The following is a 15,706-nucleotide window of genomic DNA, read 5'->3' as shown; positions in this document are numbered from 1 at the left end:
CATTTTAATGCTAGCTACATCCATATTTAGATAAATCTTAGACAAGAATTTTGGGACGGAGGTAGTATGAGTTTGATCCTATCTTTTGCTATCTAATCCTCTATTCTTAAAAAGTTCGCCCCCACTACAATCAATTTTTTCAGCAATCCACTATATTGGAACTCTTCCACCTCACCAAGTCATGCATGTTTGCCATATCATAATTAGTTACGTAATTATTCATGTCATGCATCTTAGACGAACTCATGTCATCTTATTCGTGGTACGAAAAATTGATGGAATTGGCGATAGACAGTGATTGTTATGATGAATTAAAGACTGGAAAATATGAATTGAAGAAGGCAATACGTGAATACAAGTATTGCATGGTGTTTCATCTATTTGTAAAATACTAAAGCGTTTTTCTTGAAAAACTCCATAATACTACAAGACTTGTAGAGATAGGTTTATGTAAATTAAAAAAGGAATGTCAAATATTGATCTGACTATCTGACTTGAGGTGTTTCTTCATTAGAAAAATTAATGTAATTCATTTAAAAAATTATTTGAACCATCTAGTTCCTAACTTAAAAAAATTAGGATGCAATAATAATATTCCATAGCTGCACATCTCTTAGTGTTTCCACAGAAACACGCGGGGAACCATCTAGTTTAAAACACATTCTTGGGCCAAAGGTGTGCATTGCTTCCCCTTCCCCTTCCCCTTCACCAATACACCCAAACGCACCCAAGCATACCCTACGTTCTAAAAATTTGTATGCCACACTGGGTTTTGTATTTAATTGAAAATATTGTGTTGATCATTATGGTTCTCTAGCACAACACCATGCCACATATGAGTATTGCAAATGTGCTTGAGATGATAGTAATTTTCTCATATGACATGTTGGCCTTTGTCGAGCTGGTGGCTGACATAGTGACATTAGAGATGAGGTGGTGTTCCAAGTCCAGATACTGCCTTATAGCTTGTGAGAGGAGGTCAACTCCAGTGGTGCCAACATCATTGAGACCATGTCTATCGTGGGATATACTTCACAATATGTTTATGGTTCCATATATTGAGGGCTTTTGTGTGTTGTCAAAATGTAAATTACTCCCATGAACAACTTAATTTGGACCAGTTAACGCAATTAGTGGTTTGGCAACAATTTTCATTTTGAGCTTGAGGCGCTAGGTGTTTAAATGTGATGTCTGGCTCAAACATGCAGTGATTTATAAGTTCCACCGAGAAATATGTCCTGGAATTGTTTGGAAATAAGTGTTCTCAAACAACCATGTACAACATAGCTTAAATACATATTAATTTTATAAATATATAGTGAGTAGCAGGCTAACTAGCAACTAGCAATGCATGGGCATATGCACCATCCACATAAAGTTACATATAGATAACTGAGAATAGGATACATCAGGAACAACAGGCGTGGGATGATGGAATGTTGTTCTCTACATTTCGTCGCTTGGGTGCAAAAGGTTTTGCCGCTTGTAGTATACAGAACGACATTGGTTCCATCTTGTGACCCCTTCTTTGCAATGTTCTGTAGAGTACTGTATTTGTCTGTTAGGACTTGGGACACATTCTGCATTAGCTTGTGTATGGAACATATGAAACAAAAAACGGTTTTCACTAAGCTATTTCATGATGCTGCTCTAGGTTTTTCCTTTCTTCTTCTGTAAGTCCATCTGTTCGGTCTTGGTATACGATATCTCTCGTTAATAAAACTATGGTTATATGCATCCAAGGACGCACATGCCTTCCTTTTCCGAAAGAAACGGAACATATGTATGCATACGAGGATGCGGAGTCCCAATGACGTATGATGTTACAATTATAACCTAGAAAGAACGCGTTTGTTGGAGCAAACATCCTCTAGCATGCTAAAAACGTTATTTTGGCATTGTATATTTTTTTAGGACGCCGCGCTAGGGCACGCATGTTGAAGACGCTCTAAAACTACTCTGTGTGCAGAATGGCTGCGGCTTCGACGCCGCCCGCGCTCCCCGGTGGACGAGGATGCAGACGCGAAGGTCGCCAATGATGACCAGGCACTGCAGGCCAGCATCAACGGCGGCATCGCTGACCGCCTCCCGACGTCAGCAGGACGTACCGCTGCAAGCTCGTCGTCGTGCACCGTGAGCAGGAGCACCGCAAGGGCCAGGCTTATGTGTTGTGTGCCACGGCCCCACACAAGCCGTCGCTATCTCCATCGCCCTCCTCCCAGCCCCCGCCCCCGCGCCAAGGTAAGAGATTCTTCATCCCCTTCCCGTGCGTTGGTCTGATTTGACACTCTATGGTGGCATTGGCATGTCAAGCTTCTCTCGACAAAGTACCTGCAAGCAGCTGCTAATCCCATATGAAAGAGTGAATTTCAAAAAACCATCACATTGGGGGCATCGTTTGCAGAAAACAACCTAGTTGTTAATTTTTTTGTAAAAGTCACCGCATTTTCAGCAAACATTTTGCACAAAGCACTGACCGGAGGAATTAGCCCGTTTGACCACATTCTGACAGTGTGCATTATTTTAAGAAGCTGACTTGGCAAAAATTAGCTGATGTAATGCCTTTTCATAAAAAACGGAAATATGAAGGACAAAAACATAAAAAGTTCAAAGAGATAAGGTTCTTCTCCCAGATGTGCAGTCGGGGAGCCGAAACACAACGTCGTTCGGAGCAGCTATAAGCGGCGGCGGCGACGGGCAGCTCCGGCGCCGACCTAACCTCCCGGCAGAGCAAGCGGTGGCGATGGCGGCGAGCAGCTCGGGCGCAACCCCACACAGCCAGCGAAGTAATCAACGGTACCTGCGCGTAGGTCCGAGGCGAACCCAACCTCCCAGCGGAGCAAGAGGCAGTGGCACGCATGCCATCCCAACGGAGCAAGCGGCGGCGGTTGGCAGGGCGTGACCCTGCTCTCCCAGCGAAGCAAGCGGCGGCGGTGCAGCTCGGGTGCGGGAGGAGGGAGACCTGTTCGTGGTCGCCGTGAGCCATCGTACGGATAGCAAGGCCACGGCACCGTCGTGCCGGCCGAGCTCTCGCTATAACAAAGTGATCAGTGCTTTCTGCAAAATGTTTACTCAAAACATGGTGAATTTAGAAAAATAACGATTAGATAGTTTTCTGCAAACGATTCCTTAAATATGGTGATTTTTTACAACTCACTCCCTATGGAAATGAAAGAACTAGGTCACAAAATCTGCATGGAGTTGACATTAACAGTGGGAAGTTGATTTTTTAAGATGGAGACCCCTGTGTGTCCATCGAAGCAGCTGCCTTGCGAGGACTCACTGTCGCAACTCGCAGCCACCCCACTTTCCTGCAACCACCCCTTCTTCACCATCATCGTGTCAAGATCCCATGTTTAGAATACGTTTCAGATGTTATATGAGGCAGCAAAAAATTCTCCAAATACTCAGTAGTTGCAGAAATGACCCGTTTACTACTATTACGATGTTGGTTTCGGGTCCAGTGCATTCCAAGTCGATTCCACAAGTAACTCCCGGAGTCGAGCACCTCCACCACCCTCGTCTGCCGTGGGAGGACATGGCCATGTGTTAGGTTGATCTCTTTTCCCAATGGGCCCAACGGCCCATTGGACCTTGACTCACGTCCTGATCGGGGGCGTCCAGCCCAAGTAAGGCTGGTGGGCCCCTGTCGCGCGGTGCTATATATAGAGGAGGTGGGGATCATGGCACGGGTTACGAGGTTCGTCGCCGCCACTGGTTCCCCACTCCTAACCCTAATCCGATCCAGAGGGTAGCACTGAAGCGATGGGAAGTCCATCGCCGCCGCTGCCACATCTCTCTCCTTCCCCACCGTCGTCACCACCTCACAATGGACAACCGGAGGGAGCTCATCGAGTACACCACAAGGTAATGATCTACTACTATCACCGAACACATCTAGCCTCGACGATCCACGTGATCTATGAATGGTATCATGAGCCACGAGGCTTTTGATATGTTTTCGGATGAAAAATGTACAAGTATTGTTTTCCCCCTCCCCGATATGATCCCTACAAGTGGGCAAAGAAGTAGATGAAAAGTAAAAGAACAAGCAAAAAGGCAACCGGATTCCTATCCGGCAAAGAAGCGCCGCCGCAATGCCGCGCCTGTTCCTCTCGATCCTCACACGCATCGGCATGCCGAGGTGTGGGGAAGAAGAACCTACCTCTTCGAAGGCAAAGATCGGATCTGGTTAGATCCAAAAGGCAAACAAAAAAAAGGCAAAGAGAAGGGGAAATACAAAGCAAAGCATCAGCCCTTCGGGCAAAGGGCATCAACACTGCTCCCTTGACGGTGGCGCGTTCACCTTGAAGGTGCTCGCGCGCGCCGGCAAAAGAACGTGGATGATGCCTGGTTCTTCTCTGTTATGGGAAAAAAAGGAAATAAGGGCACCGCAAGCACGCCGTTCGACGACAGTGCGCTTCCACGAAGGGAAACGCACCACCGGCGAAAGGGGTGGTCACGGCGCCAACAGAGCAAAAGAAGGTGCGGCGCGACGCGGCACGGGACTCATGATCTCCGCTGCCGGCGGCCAAAAACCCCTCACAGGCCAAGTTCCACCACCGCGGCGGGCCCCAGAGACACTCCTCGGCGGGGCATCCATGCCGCCAGCGTGAGGGAGGGCTCGGCCACCTAGCCTGCAGGGGAAAAGGCCGGGAGCCACCGGCATGGTCTGCCCGAGAAACAGGAGGGGGGAGGAACCACGGGCACGCACGGGGCGGCGGTCTTCGACCCCGTCACCGGCGGCCGCCGTAGCTCAAGCGGCGAGCCCCTCCCTGTCGCGCGAACAGACCGGCTCGGTCGGTCATAGGAGAAAGCGGCGGGGTGAGGAGAGAAATGAAAACGGCTAGGGTTTCGGCGGAGGAAAGGGGGTTTTATCCCAGCGAAATTCTTGCCCAGCCGTCGGATCTAATCCGATGGTCAAGATCGAAACCCTAAGCGGTGACGGGCCTCTCGGGCCGAAGGGAACTGCTGGCTCGACCACTGAAGGCCGAGGCCCGAAGTGGGCAGCCGCCACAGGCCGGCCGGAGGCGGGTCGGCCCCGAAGGGGCGCCAGCGCCTGGCCATGGAAGGGCGGTGGCCGAGGCCCAAGACGGCCCAAAGTAAAAAGGCCACAGGCCGGCTCTTTTTCAATTTAAAGGGTTTTAAGTTTTCTGTCTATTTTAGACAGATTTAAAAAAAGGGGTTTTCTAAGCATTTTTTCCTACGAAAATATGTTTAGAAAACATCAAAGAAAAATGTTCGAAGTTTCTGTAAAAGCAATGTTGATTTTTCTGAAAAGAAAAACAAATGGTTCTGAAAATAAAAGAAGATTTTCAGAAAAAGAAAAGGTCATGGATTTTATAAAAGAGATTATATATAAAGTTCATGAATTTTTTAATTATCACATATTTTTTTTCTGTTATAGTAACATGTTTTTTTCTGAAAAGAAAAATAAAAGGTTCTGAAAATAAAAGAAAGATTTTCAGAAAAAGAATAATTCATGGATTTTACAAAAGAGATTATAAAGTTCATGGATTTTTAATTTTAACAGAATATTTTTCTGTAAAGGTGTATGAATTATCATATTCACGTTTTTCCGCTGCAAAGTAAATGTTTAATCCTCTAATTAAATTGGAATCAACTGGAAAATTAATTGGAAGAACTGTTATTAGCAAAGTTTTTCCCTTGTGGGTGAAATAGGATTCAAACAGTTTCTGCTATGACAATAGAAAAATGTCTGTTTTACAGTTGAATATGGTATTGTTGTTTTCTGACCAACGTTGATGATAACAATACTATAATTGTATGAGTCATCTTATGTTCAAAGCTTAAATCTCTGATAAAGTTTGTATCAAAGTGATCAATTTTTCGAAGCACAGATAGAGAAATGCATATTTCTATTTCTGCTGCAATATGGTTAATGATGATGATTATTTCTTAGCAAAGTTGTTCAATAAGAATACTATCATCACATTGTTCATGAGTTATATGCATAATTTCCATTTCTGCCCAACGGTGATATGGAATTAATGCAGAAGAATGATGTTTTATTCTAATTCTGCCACAACGGTGATTTAGAATATTCCAGAAAGTTTTAAAAGGTTTAGTGTGCATGATTTTAATCGGACCAACGTAGGATTATTTTTATGCTCATTACCGTTGTTTATTGGCTAAGTTTTCTCAGACTAAAAGTTATTCAAGCTTTCACTCATGAAAGCGAATGTTTTGGGTACTAGTGACCCGAAAGATGGAAAAGAAAGGTCATAACTTGAGGGAATAATTTCTCTCTAAAGAATGGCTTCACAAGAAAATAACTCTTGGATATTAATTCAAGAAAAGAAAAGAGATAGATCATTGAGAGCCTTGATTGACGAATGTCTTTCATGTACTCTCTATGATGAAGTCTCCTTTTTCAGTCAACATGATTGAAATGAAACAAGCAACATGCATGTTTAATTTGACCAACGTCGGATCAAACATGTGTGTCAAGGATAATTCAGATTTATTTCTGATTTTGATGCAGTCAAAAGAGCCAATTATGGCATTTATGTCCCTTACAGGGAATTACCCACATGGCGGGAAAAGTCTGGGAAGAATGCATGCGTAACCGGGTAAAGTTGACATTGTATTATGTCAACAATCCGTGTATGGCGGGAGAAATTTTGGCAAAGGCCTTATCCTGTATGACGGGAGAAAGTTATGATGACTCATGTGTGGTTAATGTGTCCCACTATGGGAGAAAAGGATGGAGTAGCTATTAAGCTTTCCTAGTATCGACCGTACACCTTATGTGTAACGGTCATTATGCAATCACTAAATCCAGAAAGGATAAAAGTAACAGACGAACCTAAAAGACAAGAATGATATGCAAGTGTGACTTGCAAAAGAGACAATGATAAAGAACTGTGTTGAGTTTCTGAAATGAAATGAGGAAAAAGTACTCCCATACTAGCTAATTTATAACTTCATTTTACATGAAGTGATAAGATGAATGAGCTAGATAATCGAAGTTTCCTCATTTCACAAGAGCTATGAATGGGTTTCGAAATTGTGGCAGAAAAGTTCTTGCCACATTTCGAGGGGGAGAAAGAGACATGAAATACATTGTAGTGTATTTCATGACTCCTCTGTACTTTAGATGATGTGATGCAAATTATGCATCTAAAGTGATCCATTAATGAAGAATGTGATTGTCAAGGGGAGTACGACAGTCATCTGAATACCGTCATTATGATACCCCTAAAGAAAAGAAACAGTTGTATTTTCGGATCTTTTATAGTTCCGAAAGCAGACTAAGGAATATAACAGTGGTGCTTAAAGTGCCATAAAGAAGAAAGTTTAAAGATACGCCATTTCTTCAGTGAAGATGGAGTAATCCGGGGAAGCATGTTTTATGACCTATACAACACCTCTTGTTAGCTCTACAAGGGATCTTGTGATACAGGTCCCTGTAAAACCTATTGCCTTTTGAAAATGGGTGACTATAGAATTAATTTGCCTCTTGGCAATGACAAAGCAACGACAACCCCATATGAAAGAAGTTCCAGTACCTAAGATTTTGATGGTCTCTAGGAATGTGAGTACAAAGGCAGGACTTGTGAACCGTATAGCGAAATCCACAATTGTCGCTAACTTTCATACTTGGAATTTTGTGTGGAAAATCTCCAAATGAGTGAAACGATTGTCATCAATGTGATGCAATGATATGTTATAGCTTGATATGAGGCTGAGGGACAGGCAAAATGGTTAAGGCTACGTGTACCCGGAGTTGATAATGGTTGACAACAACGATAACCATTTTAAGATATTTCTCTCCTGTCACAACGAGTCAAGTGTTGATGCCAAACACACTGACAAAGAGTTACGTGTTGTGAAGGAGAAAATCCGGAATTATGGAAAAATGCTTGAAATATAAAAGCAACAAACAAGTGTTTGCAGATCTGCTTATCAAAGGCTTACCGCCGAGTGTGATCGGAGAACACACAGTCGACATGGGTTTTATGGTATAGTCTAATATTTCCGGACAATAAAGGGCCCAAGGTTAAAGAATCTGTCTCAAAATAGAGAGGTACATTGTGGCTGTCTGATTCCATCGGCAATTGAGCCGCGACGATGAAACATGCCCTATGTATTGATCTGTTACGAAATGGGTAAAGTTAAAAGTATATGATGAGATCAAGGGGGAGAATGTTAGGTTGATCTCTTTCCCCAATGGGCCCAACGGCCCATTGGACCTTGACTCACGCCCTGATCGGGGGCGTCCAGCCCAAGTAAGGCTGGTGGGTCCCTGTCGCGCAGTGCTATATATAGAGGAGGTGGGGACCATGGCACGGGTTACGAGGTTCGTCGCCGCCACTCGTTCCCCACTCCTAACCCTAATCCGATCCAGAGGGTAGCACTGAAGCGATGGGAAGTCCACCGCCACCGGTGCCACATCTCTCTCCTTCCCCACCGTCGTCACCACCTCACGATGGACGACCGGAGGGAGCTCATCGAGTACACCACAAGGTAATGATCTACTACTATCACCGAACACATCTAGCCTCGAGCTCCACGGGATCTATCACCATGCTCTACTGCCGCGACATGAAGAAGAAAATGCTGGATGCGGGTTGGATGGACTTCACTGTTGGCAATCGGTTGCAGGTCTTCGAGCTTCTGACTGGTACTAGGGAGGAGGCAGTGTTCCAGGTGCAGATACTCCGCGGGGGCGTGCCAAAGAAGATCACCTATAAAGGCTACACCGCCGACGAGCCTCTGTCATTGTGTTTTAGAGGTCTGGTCTGGAGATTCTTCTTGTTCCATGGAGCACAGGAAACTAGGAACATTTGTGTGTTGTTAAAATATGGATTCCTAGCATATGGTCAGCTTATTTTGGGTCAGTTTACTAGCAGAATAGTTTTGGACTGATGCCTTTTGGATTCTGACCTTGTAATTCCCCATAACAATTTGGTAATGAGGAAAAAAATTCCATATCATCTAGAACATTGGAAATCGCCTGTCATGCTTTTGAACTACAAAACAAAACAATTTAGTTTACAATGAAGTTGATGCCAACAAGCTAACTATTTGGTTAACAAAATTTGCTCCCTCATCTCTATACGTGTCATTTTTGGTGAAAACGATTTGAATTATCTCTATGTACTACCGTACATATTACATATTATCGTCATAGGGACAAATATCAATAGAAATAAAAGAAAGAGATGAAGTATAAAAATAATGAAAACTTATGTCATAATGGTAGAATAACATGTATTAAAAACATATGAGTATGATCGTATCTTTTGCCATATAATCCTCTGTTCTTAAAAAGTTCATCCCCACTATAATCAAGTCTTTCAGCAATCCACTATATTGCACTCTCCCACCTCACCAAGTCATGCATGTTTGCCACATTGAAATTAGTTACGTAATTATCCATCTCATGCATCTTAAACAAACTCATGTCATTAGCATGTCATCTTATTCATGTGGTTCAAAAAATTAATGGATTTGGCGATAGGCATTGATCGTTAGAATGAATTAAAGACTGGAAAACATGAATTGAAGAAGGCAATACATGCATACAAGTATTGACATGTGTTTCATCTATTCATTGAATAATAAAGCATTTTTCTTGAAAAACTCCACAATTCTACAAGACTTTGTGGAGATATATTTATGTAAATGAAAAAAAAGGAATGTCGTATATTAATCGGACAATCTGACTTGATATGCTTTTTATCAGAAAAATTAATGTAATTCATTTATTAAGTTATCCAAATCATCAAGTTGCTATCTTCAAAAAAAGTTAGGATGCAATAATAATATTTCATAGCTACATGCCTTTCAGTGTTTCCGCAGCAACACGCGGGGAATCATCTAGTTATAAACACAATTTTGGGCCGAAGGTGAGCATTGCTCCCCCCCTTCACCAACACACCCAAATGAACCCAAACATACCCTACATTTTAAACATTTGTATGCCACCACCGTTCACTTGGTTTTGTATTTAATTGAAGATATGGTGTTCAACATTATGGTTCTCTAGCGCAACACCACGCCACATTTGGCTATTGCAAATGTGCTTGAGAGGACAGTAATTTGCTCAGATGACATGTTGCCCTTTGTCGAGCTGGTGTCTGACAAAGTGACACTAGAGAAGAGGTGTTGTTCCAGGTCCAGATACGGCCTCATAGCCGGTCAGAGGAGGACAATTCCAGTGGTGCCAACATTATTGAGACCATGTCTATCATGGAACATACTTCCGAAGAGGTATATGGTTCCATATATTGAGGGCTTTTGCGTGTTCTCAAAATGTAAATTACTCCCATGAACAAATGAATGTTGGGTCAATTAACTCATTTAATGGTTTGGAAAAAATGTGATTTGCTTGAGGCACGGTTGTTGAAAGATGATGTCTGCCTCAAACGTGCAATGCTTTATATCTTTCACCTGGAAATATGACCTGGAATTGTTTGGAATAAGTGTTCTCAAACAACCATGTACAAGATAGTTTAAATACCTGCGATTTTTATAAATATATAGGGTCGAGATGAGTGGGCTCTATGTGGCTTCATGGGTTTCACCACTTTTCTCTCTTATTCCAAGTTACCCACTAGCTTGCTCAAACAAGGCAACGGAAGAGCAGCGGGCTAGCTAGCAACTAGCAATGCATGGGCATATGCACCATCCAAGTAAAGCTACATATGGATAACTGAAATAGGAGACATCAGGATGGAGAGGCATGGGATGATGGAAACACATGTTGTTCTCTACATTTCGTCGCTTGAGTGAAAAAGGTTTCTCTGCCGAACCAGACGAGATATACGTCCACTGTAGTATACAGAACGACATTGATCCCATCTAGTGACAACTTCTTTGCAACGTTTTGTAGAGTACTGTATTTGTCCGTTAGGACTTGGGACACGTTCTGCAATAGCTTGTGTATGGAACATATGGAAAAAACGGTTTTCACTAAGCTATTTCATGATGTTGCTCTAGGTTTTTCCTTTTTTTTCTGTAAGTCGATCTGTTCGGTCCTGGTATATGATATCTCGTTAATAAAACTATAGTTATATGCATCCGAGAACGCAGAGGCCTTCCTTTAGAAAGAAACAGAACATATGTACGCATGCAAGGATGCAAAGTCCCAATGAAGTATGATGTTACAATTACAACCTAGAAAGAACACTCAGCACACCCCTAATTAAAACTATCATTCATGCAAAACAGAAAAAAAAAAACTTCATTCTGGCTGGCCGTAGGGATCTGAGGCATCACAAACGCCCGACGCGGAAAGCGCAAGGGAATAGTTCCCGGCAAGGGATCTGTGGTATCGATGCAAATGACGATTTGTGTGCTTGTCTCCCTTTCCTATGAGCAATGCTACACATACATAACTTTACATGGTTTTACAAACAGGTGGATTTTGATTGAAGATTAAGGGGCGGATGAGGGCCCCATCCCCCTTGAAAGAATCCTAGTCGGGGTGTAACCTTGTGTAACTCTTTGTATGTCTAGCATTTTTGCTTTTCTATCACACAGCACACCAAGTGTCGCGCTTGGAGTTATTTCTGGTGTGTATTTAACACCTCCAATTAATGCCTCCCAATGAAAGAGAGAGCATTTATGTTTCTTTTAATTTTCTGAAATTTATTTAATTTTATTTTTAAGCGCCTGAATTAATGTCTACCATTGTAGATGCTCTAATTGTCATCATGGATACCGATACGGTAGTACCACATTTGATAATAAAGCATTTCTTCACGTCATAATAAACTACATTATTTCTGTTTGGTAGCCTGCTTGATCCTGTCATAGTGTTTCCCTTCAGCCATGTTAAGTGCATACATGCTGAATACGTACAACTGCAGTTGTTTGGTAGCATGTATATGTACAAACATGCTGAGTTGAGACTTTGTTTGGCAACATGTATCTGTTGGGAAATGTTGGGTTGAGACTTTTTTTGGGAGCCTGTATCTGAGATGCATGGTGGGTGAGGAAACCATAGTTCCACATACATGATAACAAATTGTGTGCACAATTCAAAGGAGTTTTCGGTGGCATACAACATTCGACCAACAATTCAACAATATGATAATATGAAGAAAAAATACCCCTTAAAGTATTTCAACATATACATTTATTGGCAATTATTAATTTATTTTAATAAGAAATACAAAATATTGTTCATTCTTAAAAAAATCACGTGAAACAACATGACATCTTGCAAAAAAAATGAACATGTGAAAATTAGGAGGTGTATTTTATATTAAGGCAATATTGCATAGCATGCGGCATGATTGTTTTTGAGAAACAGCCTACTCTAATAATGAAACGGATACAGAAACACTCCAAGAAAACTATGGCATCGAACGAACTATAGACATGTTGAACCATTGAAGTACCATTTCAACAATAAATTAAGAAAAGTAACTCGGTTGAAGCAATAAATCTCTAGATCCACATTACATGTAGTCTCATTCCAAATTCAACTTATTAAAGGGATAGTTTTCAAAATGCACCAACTAACATCAACTCAAACAAGATCAAGATTCTTCTCCAAGATACGCTTGAATGATGCTTTGCGGACTTCCTCATCCATCTTCACGAAATTAAGGCCTTTTCCATTATGTTCTGTCAGAAAATCTAAAACAGCCAAGCTCTCAGCGAGATCAAACTCAACAAGGTCCATTACAGCCTTGTACAACTCAGGTGTGTCTAAGTATGACATGTGTTGTTGATAGCACATGCAATCTCACGCACAGCATCAGACATGTTAACCTGGATTGAGTCTTCTTCGGTCATAAAAGATGCCCTGTTTCTCTTCTTAGTTGTACTAGGAGAAGGATCATTAGTTTCACTAGATCCTACAAATACGAAGTCAGACCAGACATGACCATTCACAAATCTCTCGCCACTTGTTCCTTGCCCCTCCACAACAATGGGTTTCCTTTTGCCCTCCACATCAACAGGTTTTCCCAATGGCACACTAGAGGCCATTGAAAACCTCCTATTGGCGAGCTTATCAGCGAAGCAAAGTTCCATATAAGTGCAATTCTCAAGTGGTGTGTTTAGAAATTCAGCATCCGTTGGATGGTCCTATAGAATTAAACAATTTTTTTTTCATTTAGTCAACATAAGTAACTAATTTCAACACCATTTCATCAATGAAGTAATACATTTGAGCATTTTTAAAAGCATTTACAATCATACTTGAGTGTGGCCCAAATAGTGTTGCTCTTCTAGGATTATCATTTTCTTCTCATCGTCCCAAAGTGCACCACTTAATCCAAAGAGATGAATAATTCTTTGCCACCTAGTCCGCCACATGAGAAGATGATTGTGCACCTGGGTGTTACTCACATCATAACCAACAAAAGCAGTCAAAGCCTTCGCAACTTTCATTTTATCAGCCTCCTTGAATCCTTTGTCAGTCCTAACACCTTTTGATGCTACCTCCACAAGACCTTTCAACATGATAGCACCCATAGGCAGGGTCCAATTCATGACCTTTGGGACCTTCTTGTCTTTAGCACCAACATTTGGAATCTCTTGCACGTCATCACCCATCTACAACATATATTCTAGCAATTAGTAACTTATTCAAACCTAGGTTTGTATTTTTTTGAACATTTCATTATAACATTCCAACGGTAAAATAGAACATTCCAGCAATTAGAAACAATTTTCAGTACATAAATATAACATCCAGAAATTGTTTCACAATGCACCACTCAATTCAAATAGCGGAATTACAAAACCGAGTCACAAATCAATTATTAGGATTATAAGATCAAGTTTCAACACGATACATCATATGTGTGCTACCCCCCTATTCGCCCACATCTGAGTTACTAATTGATCTCTCTTATGAGCCCAAGAATTATTGTCATGGACTATATCATTGTGATGTTCGACAGTGGGTTCTAGGTTCCAAGTTTCCACCGGAGAAAAATATTCATCCTCACCAAATTGAAGTACCCAGTTGTGGAGAATTGCACAAGAAATCACTTCTTTTACTTGGATCTTGAAAGGATGAAATGGCTTATTGTAAACAAACTTCCACCGATTTGTGTACGCGCCAAAAGCCCTTTCGACTGATGTCCTCAAAGAATAGTGTCTTAAGTTGAATAACTCTTCCACATTTTGAGGATGATTCCCTCGCCCATACTCCTTCAAGTGGTACCTTATGGCACAGTATGGTGAAAGAAAACCCGATCTCACAGCATACCCCGCATCAACGAGGTAGAATTATTTTATGAAACAAAAATTATTATCTATGGGAGAAAAGTATTAACATATTTAGCTACCAGTCTATTTAATTACCTGTAGGAACTTTCAACCCGTCATCCCTCTTCAATGCATTTGCAAGTATAAAGGCATCATGGGCTGAACCCTCCCACCCCACAAGTACATATGTAAACTTTAGATCAAAGTCTACATCGGCCATGAAATTTTGGATAGTCCCTTCTTTTGTACCCCTAAAGGCAGCTGAGATCCTTCTTGGGACTCTAGCAAGCACATGAGCTCCATCAATTGCTCCAATACAATCCTAATTAATGAAGACAAATATGTGTTATTCATAAGCCTCATCAATTGTTTAACCTTATTTGGAAAAAAGATAACTTACCTTGAAATATGGATTGAAGCGGGTGCTTTGTTGTATTTTAGGGTGGCATTGATTGGCGGGAGGCCGAATCATCTCATCTCGCAACTCTCCAACGGCATAAAGCACCGCCTTAAAAATACCTACTAATTACTTCAGTAGATCTTCTAAAGATCGGTTGTAGTGTCCTAAACCTTTGGTTGTGCCCGACCACTAAAAGAAACATGGCTACTTGTTTCTCAACAAAACTATGGATGCTATCCACCAACAATGTTCTCTCTCTAAACAAAGTACGCAAACGAAAAAAGAGATATTTTCTCATTCTTAACTGATTTGAGCAATTTATGTCCCTGGAGTGATAAATGTATCTCAAGTTAGACTCCCTAGCTATGGCACGTTCAGCCATAGTACCCACAATTATCCCCGGGTTTTTTCCCTAGCTCTTCTTAATACAAATGCCATATAAGCACACAATGCAGTTACTAGACTGACTCCTCTCACAATGAGTTGGTGTTGTTTCCTAGCCAATTCATCCATCTAAACAAAAAGAAATACATGAGTGTTCAACTATGAAGAAAATAAATGGTCGATATATGAGTGTTCAACTATGAAGAAGAAAAATATATCAGTGATATATAAACTAGCACTATCTCTCTCAAAAGATACAACCTGGCATCTAGCAGTCATGTCGTACTAGCATAGACTAATGGAGGAGTAGGAACGGGATGGAGGAGCAGCGGCGACGGCGGCTAGGAACAACTGGTAGCAGGGAATACCTTGCTGGGCGGAGGCGATATCCAGTCGCGGCGACCAAAAGCTAGCGAGGCAGAGAGGAGAGAATGGGATCGCTCGAAGGTTGGGAGAGTTTTGGGGTAACCTAGCTAGCGTTCACGGGTCCAGATGGGAACCGGTGGGTTGGGCTCACATTTTTCTGTGGGTTCGATAGATGCATGCTGACCAGCGACCTCTTTTCACAGCGTGGCTGCGGGGGTATTTAGGGTGAGCGGTGCATAGCTGAGGAGACCCGCACACGCTACAAAATAACGAAAAATAGGTCAAATAGGGAACTTACAGGCTCATGCAGGCTATCAAACACATCATGCTATATGGATGCACACACACATGCAACCC

The 15,706-nt window shown here is 41.9% G+C and overlaps 1 pseudogene; it reads left to right on the top strand.

The window, feature by feature from the left end:
- The first annotated feature begins 1,970 nt into the window (after positions 1–1,970).
- LOC123407963 lies at positions 1,971–2,554 on the top strand (annotated as a pseudogene).
- Positions 2,555–15,706: the final 13,152 nt, after the last annotated feature.

The sequence above is a fragment of the Hordeum vulgare genome, chromosome 7H, assembly GCF_904849725.1.
Source record: "Hordeum vulgare subsp. vulgare chromosome 7H, MorexV3_pseudomolecules_assembly, whole genome shotgun sequence".
Lineage (NCBI taxonomy): Eukaryota > Viridiplantae > Streptophyta > Magnoliopsida > Poales > Poaceae > Hordeum > Hordeum vulgare.
Note: the sequence above shows the minus strand (reverse complement) of the source record. Positions and strands in the feature narration are given on the sequence as shown.